This window comes from Hordeum vulgare, chromosome 5H, assembly GCF_904849725.1.
Source record: "Hordeum vulgare subsp. vulgare chromosome 5H, MorexV3_pseudomolecules_assembly, whole genome shotgun sequence".
NCBI lineage: Eukaryota > Viridiplantae > Streptophyta > Magnoliopsida > Poales > Poaceae > Hordeum > Hordeum vulgare.
Genome location: NC_058522.1, coordinates 363,253,211 through 363,274,969, shown reverse-complemented (window position 1 = coordinate 363,274,969; position 21,759 = coordinate 363,253,211).

Genomic DNA, 21,759 nt, shown 5'->3' with positions numbered 1-21,759 from the left:
TTGACTGGGGTTAGACACAGATGCTGGCCGCTTAATCTATGAGTTTGAAGCAAAGATGTTTGGTTTAGCTGTGGCTAAGGTATCTTTTTCCTATCTGTCAGAAGGTGTTCGACAGTGGGTTAAGGGGGTTGCATCCCACCACTGGTGTTGCAACTTAACAAGTTTGGGTTTGGTGGTAAACCATGGGGTTTCACCAAATTTGAGCTCCAATGGACAAGTTTAGTTTTGTAAACTTGAAAATACTCCAATATGACCAGATTTGTCCCATCCAAAGGGAGTGTGGGCAAACTAAGTCCCACAAATTCCATTTTTGGTGTGGAACCCTCATTTGAGGTATTAGGCACTCCTGCAAAGTTCCAGCATCATTGGACAAACTTTGCTATGTAGAGTTGCTCTAACTTGATTTTGGATAGAAGGGGGTTTTGGGTTATTTGGGGTCCTTATTAACCTTTGATCAAGGTGAAACTTTATGTGGACACCAAATAGGACTTAGGGATATCACTGGAATTTTCTAGGAATTTATTGAGAATATTTCCTTTGGAAATATTTCAAAATGCCAAAACAGACAGAAATAGCTCTCAGGGTTTTTATTCAGAAATATAATATAATATGGGGTTTAAAATCCTATGTATGGAAAATATATGTCCTTTTGATCCTCTCCAAATTTAATCAGATTTTTCTAAGGCAGAAAAGTATTTTTCCATGTAGGAATACCAATTCTGGCCTCAGAAATGGACATGTTATTTAATTAGGAAAATAATTACAAATATAATTATCTTTGTGGTTTTGAAATATAAAGATATGTTGAAATTAGATCACCAACTTTGAGTAGAAGCACTGCTTGCTACCAAGGGCATGTAGTGCAACTCAAAGTAGGGTTTTACCTTGATCAGAAATAATAACGGTTTTTGGAAATCAATGTTATGAAATAGGGTTTTATCCTCACATGATCAAACACACAAGCATACAATGTAAATCATGGCACTCACAACATTAAATTAGAAAAAGTTTTTAACAAGCTCAGATTTTCACAATAAAGATAAGTGATAGTAAAAACAGGGTGTGACAGAGGGTACACGAGAATTTCATCTAGTCATTTTCATCATGTTGGCTTAATTCGTGTTCGCTACTTTGATAATTTGAAATGTGGGTGGACCGGTGCTTAGGTGCTGTTCTTAATTTAACAAATCTCCTACTTATGATTAACCCTCTCGCAAGCATCGGCAACTATGAGAAAAGTATTAAGAATAAATTCTAACCATAGCATTAAACTTTTGGATCCAACCGGTCCCTTACGGAATAACGCATAAACTAGGGTTTAAGATTTTGTCACTCTCGCAACCCATCATCTAATAACTACTCCACAATGCATTCCCTTAGGCCCAAATATGGTGAAGTGTCATGTAGTCGACGTTCACATGACACCACCAAGGGAATCATAGCATACATATCATCAAAATATCGAAAACATATCAAGTTCACTTGATTAATTGCAACATTATTTCTCCCGTGACCTCAAGAACAAAAGTAACTACTCACAAATGATAATCATGCTCAAGATCAGAGGGGTATTAAATAGCATAATGGATCTGAACATATAATCTTCCACCAAATAAACCATATAGTAATCAACTACAAGATGTAATCAAAACTACTAGTCGCCCACAAGCAGCATTCTATAGTTCAGGTACAAAGATTGAACACAAGAGATGAACTAGGGTTTGAGAGGAGTTGGTGTTGTTGAAGATGTTGATGAAGATATCCCTCCCCAAGATGGGAGATTTGTTGGTGATGATGATGACGATGATTTCCCCCTTTGGAAGGGAAGTTCCCCCGGCAGAATCGCTCCGCCGGAGGCCAAAAGTGCTCTCACCCAAGTTCCGCCTCGAAACGGCGACGCTTCATCCTGAAAATCCTCTCCTCCTTTTTTCTAGGTCAAAATGACTTATATATAAAAAGAGGGGCACCGGAGGTGGGCCTGGGTGAGCACAACCCACCGGGGCGCGCTTGGGCTCCCTGGCTCACCCAGGTGGGTTGTGCCCACCTGGTGGGACCGCTCTGGTACTTATTTTCTCCTATATTCCATAAAAATTCCTCGTAAAGTTTCAACTCATTTGGAGTTGTGCAGAATAGGTAGCGTGACGTAGCTTTTGCAGGTCCAGATTTCCAACTGCCAGAATTCTCCCCCGTTGTGTATACCTTGCATATTATGAGAGAAAAGGCATTAGAATTACTCCAGAAAGCATTATTATAAAATAAAACAACATAAATAACACTAGGAAAACATGATGCAAAACGGACGTATCAACTCCCCCAAGCTTAGACCTTGCTTGATCTCAAGCGAAAACCGAAATTGAGAAACATGTCCACATGCTTAGAGAGAGAGAGGTGTCTATAAAATCAAAAATACGGACATAGCAGCATCATGTAACTTATTATAACGACAACAAACTTTAACATAAAACTTTTATCATAGAACTTTTATCATAGGCTTCTAATGAACAAGTGACAATTCATCACAACATCGAAGTATAAAGCATAAACTCTATTGGAAACCAACAAACTATGTTCTCAGTCAACTTTGCAACTACAATTCATCATCTTTTTAGGAAGGGTCACATATCGGAGCCTTTAGGCAAGTCCACATACTCAACCATCATTTAGTCTTCTATGATTGCTAATACTCACCGCATACACATGAGCAAAACGTTTCAGCTGGACACATAGAAAGATAGGGGCTTATAGTTTCGCCTCCCAACGAATTCACCTCACGGGTGATGTCAACAATAATAACTCATGCTACCCATATTCAACTGGATATATGTGCCTAGATCTTTCCTCACCACATAATGCTTGTCAAAGGAGAAAATAAAAAGTAATAGAGAGAAAAACTTTGACTCTTGCATGAAAGTAAATACATAAAAGTAAAAGATAGGCCCTTTGCAAAGGGAAGCAGAGGTTGCCATGCGCTTTTTGTTTGTATGATCAACCCCTTAGTGCAAGAGAATGTCACGTTATATTGCCCCTTGTGATGGCAACCTTTATTATGCAGTTTGTCGCTTTTATTCTTGACCATCACAAGTTCATACAACGCTCAATTTTCCCTTACACTAGATGATCTTACACTATTAGAAGAAATTTTTATTGCCCTTTTTGCACCGTTGACAACTTACTTGAAGGATCTTAATCAATCCATATGTAGGTATGGTGGACTCTCAAACAAGATTTGGGTTTAAGGGTTTTGGATGCACAAGTAGTATCTCTACTTAGTGCGGAGTTTTTGCTAGCAAAGATAGCTGCAAGCACCACATGTTGAAGGATCCATGAGAATATAACTTCTATGTGAATATGAACAAACATAATTCATTATGTTGTCTTCCTTGTCCAACGTCAACAATTTTGGCATATAATATTTTGATGGGTGCTCACAATCACAAAAGATTTCCAGGATAGTGTATTTGCATGTGAATCTTCTCTTCCCTTATTAACTCTTTCATGAGTTGCATCATTGACCAATGCTATGTTTGTCAATCTACAATAAAATTTTCTACTTATACTTTTCCTTGTGTAATGTCATCACTTACCATAAGATTAGCATATGATCTTTTTCATTTATTTACTTTCTTTTTATTGAAACAAGAAAGTAAAGAAGGCAAAACTCAAACTAAACTTTATTATATATCTCACACACTCCTACATAGATTGATCACTAAGAAAACTCTTGGAAAGAAAGGATCGAACTAAACTTTCATTCATCTAAAGCAAAAGATAACCATATATCAAATTAAGAAAAGTAAAGGCAAAAGATAGTGGAGATGATACGATACCGGGGCACCTCCCCCAAGCTTGGCGAAAGCCAAGGGGAGTGCCCTGATACGTCTCCAACGTATCTATAATTTTTGATGGTTTCATGCTATTATCTTGTCCAACTTTGGATGTTTTGTATGCCTTTCATATATTTTCTCGGACTAACTTATTAACTCAGTGCCAAGTGCCAGTTCCTGTTTTTTCCATGTTTTGGACCCCTTTCAGAGGATGATTTTGAATGGAGTCCAAATGGAATGAAACTGGCAAAAAGATTTTTTCCGGAACAGAAAAAGATCGGAGAGCCGAAGAATCAGGGCAGGCGACCACTAGGGACCCCACAATCCCTCACGGCGTGGCCAGCGGGGCCCGCGGCCACCAGGCTTGTGGGCTCCCTGAGGCCCCTTCGCCCTAGGTTTTGCACCTATATATTCCCTAAAAATCCCAAAAAAATTAGGAGATCATCGAAAGTACTTTTCCACCGCCGCAAGCTTTTGTCTTCGCAAGATCCCATCTGGGGCACGTTCTGGTGCCCTGCCGGAGGGGGGATTCGAACACGGAGGGCTTCTTCATCAACACCATGACCTCTCCGATGATGCGTGAGTAGTTCACCATAGACCTACGAGTCTATAGCTAGTAACTAGATGGCTTCTTCTCTCTCTTGGATCTTCAATACAAAGTTCTCCATGATCTTCATGGAGATCTATCCGATGTAATCTTCTTTTGCGGTGTGTTTGTCGAGATCCAATGAATTGTGGATTTATGATCAGATTATCTATGAATCTTATATGAGTTTCTTCTGATCTCTCTTATGCATGATTTTATATCCTTGTAATTCTCTTCGAGTTGTGGGTTTTGTCTGGCCAACTAGATCTATGATTCCTGCAATGGGAGAAGTGCTTGGTTTTGGGTTCATACCGTGCGGTGACCTCACCTAGTGACAGCAGGGGTAGTGAGGCACGCATCGTGTTGTTTCCATCAAGGGTAAAAAGATGGGGTTTTCATCATTGGTTTGAGATTATCCCTCTACATCATGTCATCTTGCTTAAGGCGTTAGTCTGTTCGTCATGAATTCAATACACTAGATGCATGCTGGATAGCGGTTGATGTGTGGAGTAATAGTAGTAGATGAAGAAAGTATCGGTCTACTTGTCTCGGACGTGTTGCCTATATGTATGATCATTGCCTTAGATATCGTCATGACTTTGCGCGGCTCTATCAATTGCTCGACAGTAATTTGTTCACCCACCGTGATATTTGCTACTTTGAGAGAAGCCTCTAGTGAACACTATGGCCCCCGGGTCTACTCCACACCATATTTTCAGCCTTACACTTTTTACTTCGTTGCACTTTCCGCCTTCAGATCTCACTTTGCAAACAATCTTGAAGGGATTGACAACCCCTTTGAAGCGTTGGGTGCAAGCTCGTTTGTGTTTGTGTAGGTACTCTGGACTTGACGAGACCCTCCTACTGGATCGATACCTTGGTTCTCAAATTGAGGGAAATACTTACTGCTCCTTTGCTGCATCACCCTTTCCTCTTCAAGGGAAAAACCAACACAAGCAAGTCTCTATCAACGTGTCAATTTCTGGTGCTGTTGTTTGAGAAGTAGCATGCCCATACCCGATACTCAATTTTCTTTGGGTGATGAAGAAGGAGGAGGCGGTGATGAAGTAGAAGCAATCTTTTCCTCTAATTTCCATGGCAGAGGCTCGCCATCAGAAGAGGAAGAGTGAGTCTCTCGGGTCCTGCAACTGGCAGCCAAACTCATACCTTTAAACCTTGCCTCATATTCAAAGACTTGGCTTTGAAGGTCGTGGATCTGGCTATGGAGGAAGTTGATTTGCTCGTTGAGGGAGAAGCCGATGTCCTTCATGGACTCGCCATCCACCTTAAGATCACGGGTGTAGTTAGCGATCATGAGGTGATTGGCATTGAGCCCACGTTCCACCATCCCCTTGCACCGGAAGACTTCCTGCTCCATAGCTTCAAGCCTGGCCTCAATGGATCCAGTCCCCTTGGGTTCTTGCACATCGCGGATGTGCAACACCCCATTGCGCATCTGGCTAGCTTGAGGGTGCTGCATCACTTCCCGCAGATATGGGTTGATGACATTGTTGAAGAACTTGTCCTTGGAGGAGCTTGAAGCGGACAGGGTGGATTGGATTTGACAGAAAACAGCAAGAAAAGAAAAGAGGAGATTTCTCTATGATACGGAGGTCAACAGGTTCGGGGGGTATATAAAGATTTTTTATCTTGAGGAACAAGCAGAATAGAAGAAAAACAGAGTGCGAAAAGTACTCGAGGTGGGCACAACCCACCGGGGCATGATTGGCAAGCCATGCGTGCCCTGGTGTATTGTGCCCACCAGGGTCACTTTCCTGGAAATTTCTTATTTTACGATTTTTTAAATATTCCAAAACTGACAAAAATATTTTTGCGGATTTTTTGGAGTCTGTTTACTTACCGTATCACGTACCTCCCTTTTTTCACGATTCTAGATTGTTCCGTAAGGTTTCTTTTATGTCTTCTTCCAGTGTCATAGTTTGGATAATATTGCTTTCAACGTTAATGGGCGTACCTGAGATATAATGTTTTACTCGTTGCCCATTGACAACCTTTGGGTTAGTACCTTTGGCATTATTTATTTTGATAGCTCCGGATCGATAGACCTCCTCGATAACATAGGGTCCTTCCCATTTGGAGAGGAGTTTTCCTGCAAAGAATCTTAATCGAGAGTTGTACAAAAGAACATATTCTCCAAATTTGAACTCATGCTTTTCGATTCTTTTGTCATGCCATCTTTTAACTTTTTCTTTAAATAACTTTGCATTTTCATAAGCTTGGGTTCTCCATTCATCTAATGAGCTAATATCAAATAACCTATTTTCACCGGCAAGTTTGAACTCATAGTTGAGTTCTTTGATTGCCCAATATGCTTTATGTTCTAACTCAAGAGGCAAATGACAAGCTTTTACATAAACCATTTTATAAGGAGACATACCCATAGGATTTTTATCTGTTGTTCTATAAGACCAAAGTGCATCATCTAATTTATCAGACCAATTCTTCCGGGACCTATTGACAGTCTTTTGTAAGATTAGTTTTATTTCTCTATTGCTAAGTTCAACTTGACCACTAGACTGAGGATGATAAGGTGATGCAATTCTATGGTTAACATCATACTTAGCAAGAATTTTACGGAAAGCACCATGAATAAAGTGTGAACCATCATCAGTCATTAAATATCTAGGGACTCCAAACCTTGCGAAAATAACTTCCTTAAGCATTTTAATAGAGGTGTTGTGATCAACACTACTAGTTGGAATAGCTTCTACCCACTTAGTAACATAATCTACAGCAACCAAAATATGTGTATACCCATTAGAGGAAGGAAAAGGTCCCATGAAATCAAATCCCCAAACATCAAATGGTTCAACAACAAGTGAATAATTCATAGGCATTTCTTGACGCTTACCGATATTACCTATTCTTCGACATTCATCACAAGATGAGACAAACTTAGGAGCATCCTTGAAGAGAGTAGGCCAATAAAAACGAGATTGCAATACCTTATGAGCGGTTCTGTCTCCCGCATGATGCCCTCCATAAGCTTCAGAGTGACATTTCCGTAGGATTTGTTCCTGTTCATGCTCATGTACACAACGTCTAATAATACCATCTACTCCTTCTTTATAAAGATGTGGGTCATCCCAAAAGTAATGTCTTAAATCATAGAATATTTCTTTTCTTTTGTTGGTATGTGAAGCTAGGTGGTATGTATTTAGCAACAATATAATTAGCAAATTAGCATAATCAACATACCAAGGTGTACTATTAGAAACATTTATTGCAGCTAATTTTTCATCAGGAAAGCTATCATTAATAGGTTGTGGGTCATCAAGAATATTTTCAAGCCTAGACAAGTTATCAGCTACGGGGTTCTCTGCTCCTTTCCTATCAATGATATGCAAATGAAATTCTTGTAACAGAAGAACGCACCTAATGAGTCTAGGTTTAGCATCTTTCTTTTCCATAAGATATTTAATAGCAGCATGATCGGTGTGAACAATAACTTTGGAATCAATAATGTAAGATCTGAATTTATCACAAGCAAACACTACGGCTAAGAATTCTTTTTAAGTAGTATCATAATTTCATTGAGCACTGTCTAGAGTTTTACTAGCATAATGGATAGCATTCAATTTCTTATCAACTCTTTGTCCTAAAACAACACCAACAACATAATCACTAGCATCACACATAATTTCAAAAGGCAAGTTCCAATCAGGTGGTTGAACAACAGGTGCTATAATTAAGGCTTTCTTTAGTGTTTCGAAGGCTTCCAAACAATCATGATCAATCACAAAAGATTTGTAAGAGGCCGAGAAATTTTAGAGAAGTCTTTGATAAACCTCCTATAGAAACAAGCATGACCAAGGAAACTACGAATACCTTTGATATCTTTAGGACATGGCATTTTCTCAATTGCATCAACCTTGGCTTGGTCCACCTCAATGCCTCTTTCAGGAAATTTATGGCCCATAACAATACCTTCGTTAACCATAAAGTGGCACTTCTCGCAATTCAAGACAAGATTTGTTTGTTCACATCAATGCAAAACTCGATCAAGATTGCTTAAACAATCATCAAAAGACTTCCCATAAACAGAAAAGTCATCCATGAAAACCTCAACAACCTTTTCACAGAAATCACAGAATATAGGAGTCATACATCTTTGAAAGGTAGCAGGTGCACTACATAAACCAAAAGGCATACGTCTATAAGCTTAAGTTCCAAAAGGACAAGTAAAAGTGGTATTTTCTTGATCAGGTTGTGAAACATGTATTTGCGAAAAACCAGAATATCCATCAAGAAAGCAAAAATGTGTGTGCTTAGATAGTCTTTCTAACATTTGATCAATAAAAGGCAGAGGGTAATGATCTTTTCTAGTTGCTTTTGTCGGTGTTCTGGGATTGGGGGTACCCAGACCTGCTTGCCTGTGGCCCAGGGCGGGCCCGCCTCACCGGAGCAAACCAACGGCCTCGACACCGTTCAAGGAAAGGCCCTCGTGAGGCGCCAAGCCTCACGAGGAGGAGCAGCATCCAAACCTGCAGGGGGCCTCCTCAGGACCCCTCCGGAGTAGCGGATATTCCAAGGCAAGGCCAGGCCTGAGGAGTCACGGGTGATGCCAGGAAAGGACATGCAAGCAGCACATGGTAGGACGGGATAGTTTCCCCTTTGGTGCAAAGGACGCGGGAGCGTACATGTTTTCCAAAGGCATCTTACAAAGGTTTCCCTTCTGGTGCAACAAGGCCGCAACCTCCCACCAGTAGGGAAAACGTCATCCACGGGCCCGTTTCTACGGCACGGACAGTTACTTTGCAGGCGAAGACCACCTTTGGGCAGGGGAGCATGTTCCCTTGTTCCCCTTCAAAATTAGCCACTGTGGGATCCCTTCCCGCCGAAGCTATGAGGGAAGAGGACCTGGGCCTCCGCTATAAATGGATAGGGAAGGACACTTGAGAGAGGGAGTTGATTCGGACGATAGAACAATACACCAAGTCGCTCGGCCTCCGGAGGCTCAAGAACACTGTACTAATTCATCCACCACCTCCGTGAGAGGCAATCCACCAAAAGGAGTAGGGTATTACGCTTCGCAGCGCCCCAAACCTGGGTAAACTGTTGTGTTTAGTGTTCATCTTGCCGTCGAGTGAGTCCTTAATTGTTTCCATCGAGTAGTGAGTTAGGCGAGGCGAAGCAGGGAGAGACCTTCATACACGCCCCAGTGTTCGAATCCTTAGGGTTTTGCTGAGCCCGAAATCCGACATTTGGCGCGCCAGGTAGGGGCGTGTCGAGGTTTCCTCCAAGCTCCGCCCTCACCAAGCTCCACGGCTTCGATGGCTAACGCTCGCCAGGTTCGCGTAGAACGACGCGCCACCCGCATCGCCTAGATCGCTCCCGTCGGTGCAGCCGCCGTGCGCCGGTTGCCGTCACCCGTGGTGAATGATCCCACCGGCCCCAAAGCTTAAGAGCAACATGGCTCCTCCCAGCCGGCGATCGAACTGATCGACGGCCGCACCGCCACGCTGTCGCTCGCCAGGCCTTCGGGGTCGGCATCGCGCGCTCGGCCAGAGATGCCCCACGGCCGCCGCGCGCTTGCCATGGCCACCGAGCTGCTCCGTTACCGGCCCGCTCCAGACCTCCATGACGACTGGCTCCATCGCATCGAGGAGCTCATCGCCGCCGCTGGTGACTCAGTGGCACTCTCATGCTCACTCCGGCCTCAGTCATCCCTGGCAAACAACGAGGAACAAGACGCGCCGCTCCCACCACCACGGCGTGTCGCGGACCTCGAGCCCGGGCCGGAAGCGCGACCCCGTGTCCGGCATCGTGAACCCAGGACGGGGCCTGGGGATGAAGCGAGCTGCCAGATGATCCCCTGGCCCCGTGCCAATGTGTGCGCACCCCCGACGTTCTAGATCCCGCGCCAGGAGCCCCCCCGCTCGAAGCAGACCCTGTGGAGCAACAAGACCCGGCAGCCCCCGCGTGTACCATGCCCATTGGACCACTGGGGTGCTTCGCCATCGCCCCCGAGCTCTATCCCGTTGCGTGGCCATGCAAGTTCAAGCCCGACCTGCCCCCATGTTACGATGGCACCCAAGACCCGGCTGAGTTCCTGCAACTCTACATGCTGAGCATCAGGGCGGCACGAGTAGGCGACAAGATCATGGCATGCTGGTTCCCGATGGCGCTTAAGGGAGACGCACTCTCATGGCTCCTCAACTTCCCGACGGCATCCATCACTTCCTGGGACGGCCTGCGCGAGCGCTTCATCGCCAACTTCCAGGGCACCCGCGACCGCGCTCCCACCGTGAACGACCTGCGGCGCGTCAAGCAGCAGGAGGGAGAGACCCTGCACAAGTTCATACAACGTTTCACTGTCATGCGCCTCAATATCCCCAAGGCATGGAACGAGGCCGTCATCTCGGCTTTCTCTGACGGAGTCACCGACCTCAAGATGAAGGAAGAGTTCGCCATGAATGATGAAATGAGCACCGCACTAGAGATGTTCAACTTGGCAAGCAAATGCGGTAAGGCGGAAGAAGGATGTCTCTCGCTCCTCGGGCCCCAGGCGGTGGACCTAGAAGAGAAGAAAGCCAAAGCCAAGGAGGTGAAGCGCAAGGCCCCGCGATGCTTGACGCCGAGCCTGAGGAAAAGCATCTTCCATGGCACCAGAGGCCACGACACCTGTGAATGTCAAGAACTCCATTTGGTTCATGATGAGCACTTCAACAGGTGCCCCGAACTGTTCGACGGAACCCTGCACGCGGAGGAGGTCGCAATGGGGGGCCACTGGGATGACCGTGAGCTGCGTCAGGGGTGGCGTGAACAACCTCAGGAGGACCCCTGGTGTGGCCAGCCTAAGGAGGACCGATGGCGTGATAATCCTCAGGAGGGGCAACGACATGACCAACCTCGTGAGGCTCGCCCTCGGGAGGTCGGGCTGCCCCCGCTGCCTCCGCAGCCCAGGAGGAGGGATGAAGACAGGCAAGACGACGAGGCTGGGGGCTTCCAAGAGGCCAGGGCAGTGGACTCCATCCTGGGCGGCGCCCAGACCCCTTCCTCCAACCACGTCGTCAAGCAGTTTGCCGGGGAGGTGAATGTCGCCCTCCCGATGCCTAAAGTAATGCATCCCCTCAACTGGTCCCAGACCACCATTGCTTTCGACCCAAGCGACCAGCTCAGGTGCTCATTCATGACCGGCAAGCTCCCAATGATGTGCACGCAAACTATCAGCAACATCCTCGTCACCAAGACCCTCATTGACAGTGGAGCTCGGCTCAACGCCCTCTGAATCGAGACCTTCGAGAAACTCCAGCTGCCGTATGAGCAGCTCCTGCCGACCAAGCCCTTCTCAGGAGTGACAGAGGGATCCACCGTACCCATTGGGCAAGTGCATCTGTCCGTCACCTTCGGCGAGGGCCAGAACTACCACACTGAGGTCATCGTCTTCGACGTCGCGCACATCCACCTGCCATACAATGCCATCCTCGGGTACCCCGAGCTCGCCAAGTTCACGGCAGTGGTCCACCATGGATACAATGTCCTCAAGGTGCCCGGGAGCGGCGGCGTCATCACCATTCCCTCTCACGAGAAGGATGACATCTATGCACTGGAGCGAGCGTACCGCGCGTCAATAGCGGAATGCTCGGACGATGAAGACGACGAGTTGCCTCGCGAGGACGCACACAAGAAGAAGAAGGAGCTCCTCTCCATGGAGCGCCTCGGGGCTTCGGGCTCCGTGCCTGGGGACGGCGCCCTGCCCCGCATCGCATAGGGATGCGCACTTGATACGTCCCAAACGTATCTATAATTTCTTCTTGTTCCATGATCTTTTGGGTGACAATGTTTTATGTTTCCTACACTTTTATATCATTTTACACATATTTGGACTAACCTACTAACTCAGTGCACCCAGTGCCAGTTTCTGTCTGCTGATGTCTATTTTCCAAGGGGATTTTACCCAATTTTCTGAAGCCCGAAAAATTCCAGGAAAAATATATAAAAAATCAGCGAAACGGAAGCTTCCAGATCACAGAAGATGGGCTAGAGGGGGGCCAGGGGCCGTCCAGATGACCTGCTGGCGCGGCCTACCCCCTAGCCGCGCCAGGAGGCCGCCTGGGTGGGCCCCACCTCCTATAGTGCCCTCCTTTGGCCAATATTTAGTCCTCCGAGAGGAAACCCTTCGACAACTTCCAGAATCACGAATTTCTCCATCGTTCCGCCGTCGCAACGCTTCCGAGATCGGGAGCGTGAGGACACCTCTTCCCGGCACCCTGCTGGACGGAGGATTGACCTCCGGGAGGTTCTCCACTGCCATGGACGCTTCCCGAACATACCATGAGTAGTCCTCCTTGGACCATGGATCCATGACCAGTAGCTATGTGATGTGTTCTCTCCAAGCTTGTGCTTCAATGGTTAGTCCTTATGAGCTGCCCTACATGATCAAGGCATCTATGTAATTCTCTTGCTATTGGTATGCTCGGTTTATTGGGATCCGATGGATTATGAGATTATGTTCAGATTGTTATGAGTTATATATTTGATTATTCTTTTATATTATGTTCCTTAGTGATTCATGCATGCTCTCCGTTGTTATTTATTGCTTTGGCCGAGTAGTAGATTGTAACTCCAACAGAGAGCGTTATGCATGATTGTGGGTTCATGCCCCTCAATGTCTAGCTTGAGTGACAGAAACATGAGACCAGGGGATGTGTTGTTGCCACCAGGGAGAAAACAACGATGCTTGTGACCACGGTTGCAAGGATTGTTTACCTTACACATAGTTCGTTAATGCAGTTGTCCGTTGCTTTGAGTTTAAACTTTGGGTGGGGCTGGCAACTTAATACCGACGAGATGTTCTGGATAGATATCTCAAGGTGGATGATTAGTAAGTAGATGCTGATGAATAAACTGCCTACTTGTCTTGGCGTACTACCCATTACTATTGAACCTCTAACTATCAAGTAGCATAATTAGCATTGCCAAACTGTGATTTGTTTACCCTAGCATAGTTGTTTATCGTCTTTTGGGAGAGAGACATCACTAGTGAACATCATGTGACTCCGGTCCATATCACCATCATTGCTCACACCTCCATCAATTACCGCTTTCATTTACTTTTCCGTTGCAATCACTATTACTTTTCCCGCTTGTGTTTGATCCTTTGCAAACTACAAGGCCGGAGAGATTGACAACCTCTTTGTACTCGTTGGGAGGAAAGTTATTTGTTGTGTGTGCAGGTCCACGTCTTCTACTAGCGCCAGGGTGGGAGACACCTACTTGTTGAGCTTAGGAGTCCTCTTGGTTCGATAAACCTTACAGTTCCGTGTGATGGAAAATTTGGTGTTGACTACATCTCAACCTACCACTTGGGGTAACCAACGAGGAGTGAGAAGTATATACATCATCTCATCATCAAGCAAAGTTTTCTGGCGCCGTTCCCGGGGACTCCAATCTTCAATATAGGGGAGTTGCACACTATCCTTTACTTTTGGTTTTTAGTCTTGTTAGTTTGCTTTCTTCTTTTTGCTTTAGAGTCTTATACCAAAAACCACAAAAAATAGTTGCTTTGTTCTTGCTTGTTGTCGCTGCTACGGGTTCCACTGAAAACACCAAGTTGTGTGACTTCACTAGTTAGGCTTATGGAAAACTGCACTCTTAGTTCGCTGCTTGGGGAATGCCGATTTACCACACCCGTGGTAGAGAAGTTTCCTCCACCTACTGAATGTATCCCATTCAAAATACCACTTGGTATAATTGAAATAATTAGGAATGATTGTTATGCAGGAGATGGAACAGTCAATCCTAGTATTCATTTGTTGAAACTTACAGAACTTTGTGAGTTGTTTAATATTTCAGGTTTTACAAGAGATGGAGTCATGTGGAAATTATTTGCCTTCTCACTGAATGGAAGAGCATTGAAATGGTATAGGCTAGTAGATGATTCTCAGCTACAGGATTGGGAAGAGATTCAGTCTCTCTTTTACTCCAAGTTTTATCCTCTTCATGAAGTCCATGTGGATCATGGTAACAATGCTTTATGTGATACTTATATTGTTGAGTTTTTCATGATCCCACTAAAAATTATTATGAGAAGGTAACATATGCTTATAGATATTTCAATAATATCAAGTTCCCTCTCTTTATGTTGAAGGTTTTGAAGCTGCACTTGTTTTGCCTTCCTATGCTTATTTCTTTGTGCTTCTGTAAATTATTCTATTGCAATATTCCTATGCATAGGAAGCATTTTAGACTTAAATGTGTTTGGTATTTGCTTCTTGATGCTCTCTTTTGTTCTACAACTGTTATTCCTATGAGAGTACCTTTAAAATCTCATGCCTAGCTCAAAGGCATAAAAGAAGGCGCTTGTTGGGAGGCAACCCAATTTGTTTTTACTTTCAATTTTAGTGGTCTTGATGTGTGTTACTACTGTAGCAACATCATTGTATCTTTATTTTTACGCTTTGTGCCAAGTTATAGCCTCCGATTGCAAGAAAGTTCAAAAATTGTGACATATTGTCCAGAAACAGATTCTGTCTTCTTGACGGAAAAATCGCCAAAAATCACCAGATCGTCTTTTTGATCTGAATGTTTTTGATAGGATGCTCTATATAATTTCCTTTCAGGCATCTGTTCTGAATTTTTTATTTGAGTAGCAGAAGTGCCCCGAATAAATTATTTACTACCTGTTGTTCTGTTTTTCACAGATTCTGCCATATTTTGCGTTTTCATTGTTTGCGAATCCTAAGCTTACTTTTTATTTGCAAAAACCTTTTAGGAATCATGAGAAACAGAAGTTTTTCATGAAATCTTTATTTCTAGCAGGTAATGAATTATTTTATTAAGGGTACTAACCACTTTAATCAGCTTATGATGAGTTTCGTATGAAGGGAGTTTTCGAGTATGCGATGGGAGATGATGAAAGAAGATACATGATTGTCAAGCGCTCAAGCTTGGGGACTCCCCCATGCACCCCAAGAAATATTCAAGTAGACTCAAGCGTCTAAGCTTGGGGATGCCCCCTCGCATCCCCTTCTCTATCAACAATCATCAGTTCGTCCATCTCCAAGTTATATTTTTATCACTTCATATGTTATGCGTTATGCTTGGAGCATCCCACTCTTTACTTTTTAAATAGTTTTAGTTTTGATTGATGTTCATAACAAGTCGAAACCTAGACTACCTTGTTTGGAGAGACACACGCTCCATTCCACTCTAAAACACAACATATGTTTTCATGCTTATGTTTTTTGTGTGTTCTTCATCTTTCCATAGCTACTGTCATGCTTAGCTCTTAGTTTTCATGCTTATATTTTTAAGGGCTTTTATTTAGGTTGCTTCTGGAACTTTCTAGAGTTATCATGCTTATCTTGTTTAGAGAGTTGGCTCGTTGCACTGAGTTGTGTGTCTTGCAGGAGTAGGTAACTGAGGTTGCTATTTAAGTATAGTAGTAACTTGCAATAGTTTTGAGGTATTGATTTGAGTAATGCTTGGACTATTGGTGCCAAGAGCTTGAGCCTGTTAGTGATAGGTGTCATATTTTGGGAAATCCGTGTGTTTTTCAAAAACTAAAAATTAGTTTAGAACTCTAGCTACTAAATTGATCGCTAACCTTTGGAGGGGTTGGAATATATAGAGTACCCTCACGTTACCATGAGTCGAGGATGCGCAAGGATAACCAAACCCCAAACACTCTTCCTCGGGGTACTTGTCCCTTTGTGAATTTCCTAGCTAGACACAGAGTTACCGATAATAAGTGTATGGGTTCTTCAAACTAATGTGAGTATTCGATTGTTGGCACTTCCACCATCCATGTTTTGCTAGCCTCTTCGGTATCGTGCATTGCCCTTTCTCACATTGAGAGTTGGTGCAAAATCTGCCGGTGCATCCAAACCCATGACATCATATGCTCTGTCATACATAAGCCTCATTATATCTTTCCTCAAAACAGTCACCATACCTACCTATTAAGGCATTTCCATAGCCTTTCCGAGATACATTGCCATGCAACATCCACCATCTCATGACTTGATCTTCATGTCATACATGCTTTTGCTTGATCGAGGAGCCGCATGCTAGTTGGGCCTTGCCCTTATTACTACTACTACATGATGCACTCGTATCATTGCATATCCTGCTACACTGGCAGAGGCATACATTTGAATACATCATGATAGTTTTCACTTGTCTTTATGTTGAGTACTTCTTATAAAGTGTGATGATTTTTCGGGCGGTCGCCCCCCCCCCCCCCCCCCGCTTGGGGGCTCCGGTCAAAGTTTGCCCATGCAGATACGCAGCCTCGCACCCATAGAAGAAGAAGTCAGCAGGGTTTGCCAATGACCCAAACCAAGTCAACTCAGTCCACCAATGACTCGGGGGTAGGGACACTCGCGAGGCCATAGCGTCCTCGCGACCTCCCATATATACCCCCACCGTGACACTCTCACGTAATAACGAGCCAAGGCTGTATATGCCCATGGACCCCCGAGGACGCGGAGGGGGTCCATCCCAAGCCTAGTGGCAGCCCTGCGCTCCGTGCTAGGGAGATGATCAGGCCCCAATGCCTTGGTGTTAGGGACACTCGCAAGGCCATAACGTCCTCGCGATCTCTCATATACACCCCCACCGTGACACTCTCATGTAATAACGAGCTGAGGCTGTATACACCCAGCCCCCCCTCCCCGAGGATGCGGAGGGGTCCATCCCATGCCTAGTGGAAGACCTAAGCTCTGTGTTGGGTACAGATAGGGGCAATCAACATAGTCCGCCAATGACTACGCCCTCAGCTCGGACCAATGCAGTCCACCAATGACTACGCCCCAGCTGGCACCAACACATCCCGTCAATGGCTACACCGGCAAGGAGACCAACGCAGTCCACCCGTGACTTCATCCGCGCCTAGCGCGTGGGGAAAATAGTTGAAGGTACGGAGCCACTCGCACGTCAAGGGGGACCCCTGAGCATCGCGACTCAGGGGCCTAACTATTCTCGTAACACCTTCCCCCTTTGGACCGTCCTTGGACGGTTCAATCGCGGGAAGGTACGCGTGGGGTGGGCCCTGCCGACCCAGAGCCCAGTGCGCTAAACAAATCACTTCGGATCCCTTAAGAAGAACGCTGGAGTCACTCGTATGTCAAGGGGGACTCCTAAGCATCGCGACTCAGGAGCCTGAACTGCGCCCCGTATCACATTTCCCTTTTGAGCCGTCCTTTCCGGTCAGTTCAACTGCGGGGAGGTACGCACGGGGCGGGCCCTGCAGACGCAGAGTGCTGAAGGAGTTCGAGAGTCTTATATCATCGGTTTCGGAGTCTCTCACACGTCAAGGGGGACCCCTGAGCATCGCAACTCGGGGGGCCTAACTACGCTCGTAGCCCCTCCCCCTTTGGGCCGTCCTTGGTTTCCGGTCGGTTCAATCGCGGGGCGGGCCCTGCCGAGGCGGAGTGCAGAAGGTGTCCCGAGTTTCAGAATTTTCGCCACGTTCTCCTCACGATGGAAGCTCGAGCATCAAGGGGGACTCCTGAGCATCGCGACTCAGGAGCCTAACTACGCTCATAGTCCCTTCCCCCTTTGGGCCGTCCTTGGTTTCCGGTCGGTTCAATCGTGGGAAGGTACACCCGAGGCGGTCCCTGCCAACGCAGAGTAACACAGCAAGCATGACAGGAACAAGGCGGGAAAAACATTCAAGCATTCAATTATTACAGACCATGAGCCAGTTCATAAAATGCAAATAAGTTTGACGCCTCCACGAGGCATGATGTGCATTGCAGGAAGATAACAGGTGTAAGGGATCAGGAGGAGCCGCCGCGAGTCACCCCCTCTGCAAGGGGCTGTCGTCGACGTCAGAGGCATCATCATCCCGATTATCGGCTCCAGCGGTACCTGGAGTCAAAGGGGGCACGACGCGGGCGAACCTCCTCTCCAGCGCCTCCACAGGACCCTTCACCGCCTCTGCGGCGCGGTCGTGGGCCTCGGCAGGAACCGACATGATCACGGAGCTCAAATCAAACCTGGGGTGGCGAAGATGAAGATGACTAAAGACGTGAGTCGCAGCCGCAAAGAAGAGGTCGCGACACTCGGTGTCCAAGACCTTGTCCATCCACGTGACAGCAGCCTCCAGCTCCACGATGAGCCCCATAACGAGCGCGACAAAGCCGTCCTCCGAGGTGGCCAGAGGCCCGTCAAACCCATCCCGACAGAGGGACCAGAGCGCCTTATAAAGCCCAAGCTCAACGTCTGGGAAGCAAGCTAGCTCGGCGGCCTTTCTTTCCTCGGCCACGGCGAGAGCTTTCTCCTGGACCTCAAGGAGAGCCTTCCTCTTGGTGACATCCTTCTCCCGCTCCCCCAAGTGCACCTATTCCGTGTCCAAACAGCACACCTTCTGGGATAGCTCTTCCTCCAGGGCAGTGAGCTTGGTCTCGAGCGCCTTGAGTTCCTCCTCCTACGAGCGGTGTTGCCCGACCAGCTTGGCATGTTCCCCTTGGAGGGCGTTCAGGCGGGTCCTATCCCACAGACAACAGCGCCAGAAATTGACACGTTGACAGAAGCTGGGCTTGCATTGGTTTTTCCCTTGAAGAGGAAAGGGTGATGCAGCACAGGAGCAGTAAGTATTTCCCTCAGTTTGAGAACCAAGGTATCGATCCAGAAGGAGGGTCTCGTCAAGTCCAGAGTACCTGCGCAAACACAAACAAGCTTGCACCCAACGCTTCAAAGGGGTTGTCAATCCCTTCAAGATTGTTCGCAAAGTGAGATCTGAAGGCGGAAAGTGAAACGAAGTAAAAAGTGTAAGGCTGAAAATATGGTGTGGAGTTGACCCTGGGGGCCATAGTGTTCACTAGAGGCTTCTCTCAAAATAGCAAGTATTACGGTGGGTGAACAAATTACTGTCGAGAAATTGATAGAACCGCGCAAAGTCATGACGATATCTAAGGCAATGATCATACATATAGGCATCACGTCCGAGACAAGTAGACCAATACATTCTGCATCTACTACTATTACTCCACACATGGACCGCTATCCAGCATGCATCTAGTGTATTGAGTTCATGACGAACAGAGTAACGCTTTAAGCAAGATGACATGATGTAGAGGGATAATCTCAAACCAATGATGAAAACCCCATCTTTTTACCCTTGATGGAAACCACATGATGCGTGCCTCGCTACCCCTTCTGTCACTGGGTGAGGTCACCGCATGGTATGAACCCAAAACCAAGCACTTCTCCCATTGCAAGAATCATAGATCTAGTTGGCCAGACAAAACCCACAACTCGAAGAGAATTACAAGGATACGAAATCATGCATAAGAGAGATCAGAAGAAACTCAAATAAGATTCATAGATAATCTCATCATAGATCCACAATTCATCGGATCTCGACAAACACACCGCAAAAGAAGATTACATCAGATAGATCTCCATGAAGATCATGGAGAACTTTGTATTGAAGATCCAAGAGAGAGAAGAAGCCATCTAGTTACTAACTATGGACCCGTAGGTCTATGGTGAACTACTCACGCATCATCGGAGAGGTCATGGTGTTGATGAAGAAGCCCTCCGTGTCCGAATCCCCCTTCCGGCAGGGCACCAGAACGTGCCTCAGATGGGATCTTGTGGAGACGGAAGCTTGCGGCGGCGGAAAAGTACTTTCGATGATCTCCTGATTTTGTTGGGATTTTTAGGGAATATATAGGCGCAACCCCTAGGTCAGGGGACGCTCAGGGGGCCCACAAGCCTGGATGGCGCGACCTCCCCTCTGGGGCTCCCCTGCCTTGGCTCCCAAGCTCCCCGATCTTCTTTCGTGCCAGAAAAATCTTTTCGGGGATTTTCTTCCGTTTGGACCCCATTCAAAATCTCCTCTGAAAGGGGTCAAAAACATGGAAAAACAGGAACTCGCACTTGGCACTGAGTTAATAAGTTAGTCCCAAAAAATAAATAAAAGGCATACAAAACATCCAAAGTTTGACAAGATAATAGCATGAAACCATAAAAAATTATAGATACGTTGGAGACGTATCAAGCATCCCCAAGCTTAACTCCCGCTCGTCCTCGAGTAGGGAAGTGATAAAGAATGAATTTTTGATGTGGAATGCAACCTAGCATAGTTGTCCTTTGCAACTTCTTTCACGTGACATGAATGTTCAGATCCGTACGATTCAAAACAATAGTTTGCTATTGACAAGAAAATAGTAATACTTCAAGCAAACTAGCGAAGTAATCATGAACTTTCAAAATAACAAGGCCAAAGAAAGTTATCCCTACAAAATCATATAGTCTGGCAATGCTCCATCAACCTCACACAACTAATGTAAATCATGCACAACCCCGGAATTGGACAATTAATTGTTCTCGCACTCTTACTTTCTCAAACTTTTCATAACTATCATGCAATACATGAGCGCGAGCCATGGATATATCACTATAGGTGGAATAGAGTGTGCTGGTGGTTGTGTGACAAAAAAAAGAGGAGATGGTCACACTGACTTGGCGTATCAATAGGCTATGGAGATGCCCATTAATAGATATCAATGTGAATGAGTAGGGATTTCCATACAAGAGATTCACTAGAGCTATAAGTATGTGAAAGCTCAAAAGGAGAACTAGTGGGTGTGCATCCAACTTGCTTGCTCACGAAGATCTAGGGCAAATTTGAGGAAGCCCATCATTGGAATATACAAGCCAAGTTATATAATGAAAATTCCCACTAGCATGTGGAAGTGACACAGCAAGAAGCTCTCAATCATGAAGAACATGGTGCTATTATGAAGCACAAGTGTGGAAAAATATAGTATCATTGTCCCTTCTCTCTTTTTCTCCCTTTTCTTTTTTTTGGGCTCTTAGGCCTCTTTTTTTTCTTTTCTCTTTTCTCTCCTTTTGTTTTTTTGGGCTCTTTGGCCTCTTTTTTTATTATTTCCTCACATGGGACAATGCTCTAATAACGATGATCATCACACTTTTATTTACTCACAACTCAAAGATCACAATGATGATGACTCCATAGGAAATACCTCCGGCAGTGTGCAACGATCTAGCATGGCGTATGACGTTGAAACATCTCGCTAGCTATCTTACGATCATGCAATGGCAATATGAGAGTGACGGCACAAGTCATGAGACGGAACGGTGGTAGTTGCATGGCAATATATCTCTGAATGGCTATGAAAATGCCATAGTAGGTAGATATGGTGGCTGTTTTGAGGAAGGAATTTTGTGGGTTTGTGCACCGGCGAGAATTGCGCGGCACTAGAGAGGCTAGCAATGGTGGAAGGTGAAAGTGCATCTATACCATGGACTCACATTAGTCATGAAGCACTCACATACTTATTGCGAAAGTTTTTATTAGTAATCGAAACAAAGTGCTAAACGCATACTCTGAGGGGAAGGGTTGGTAGG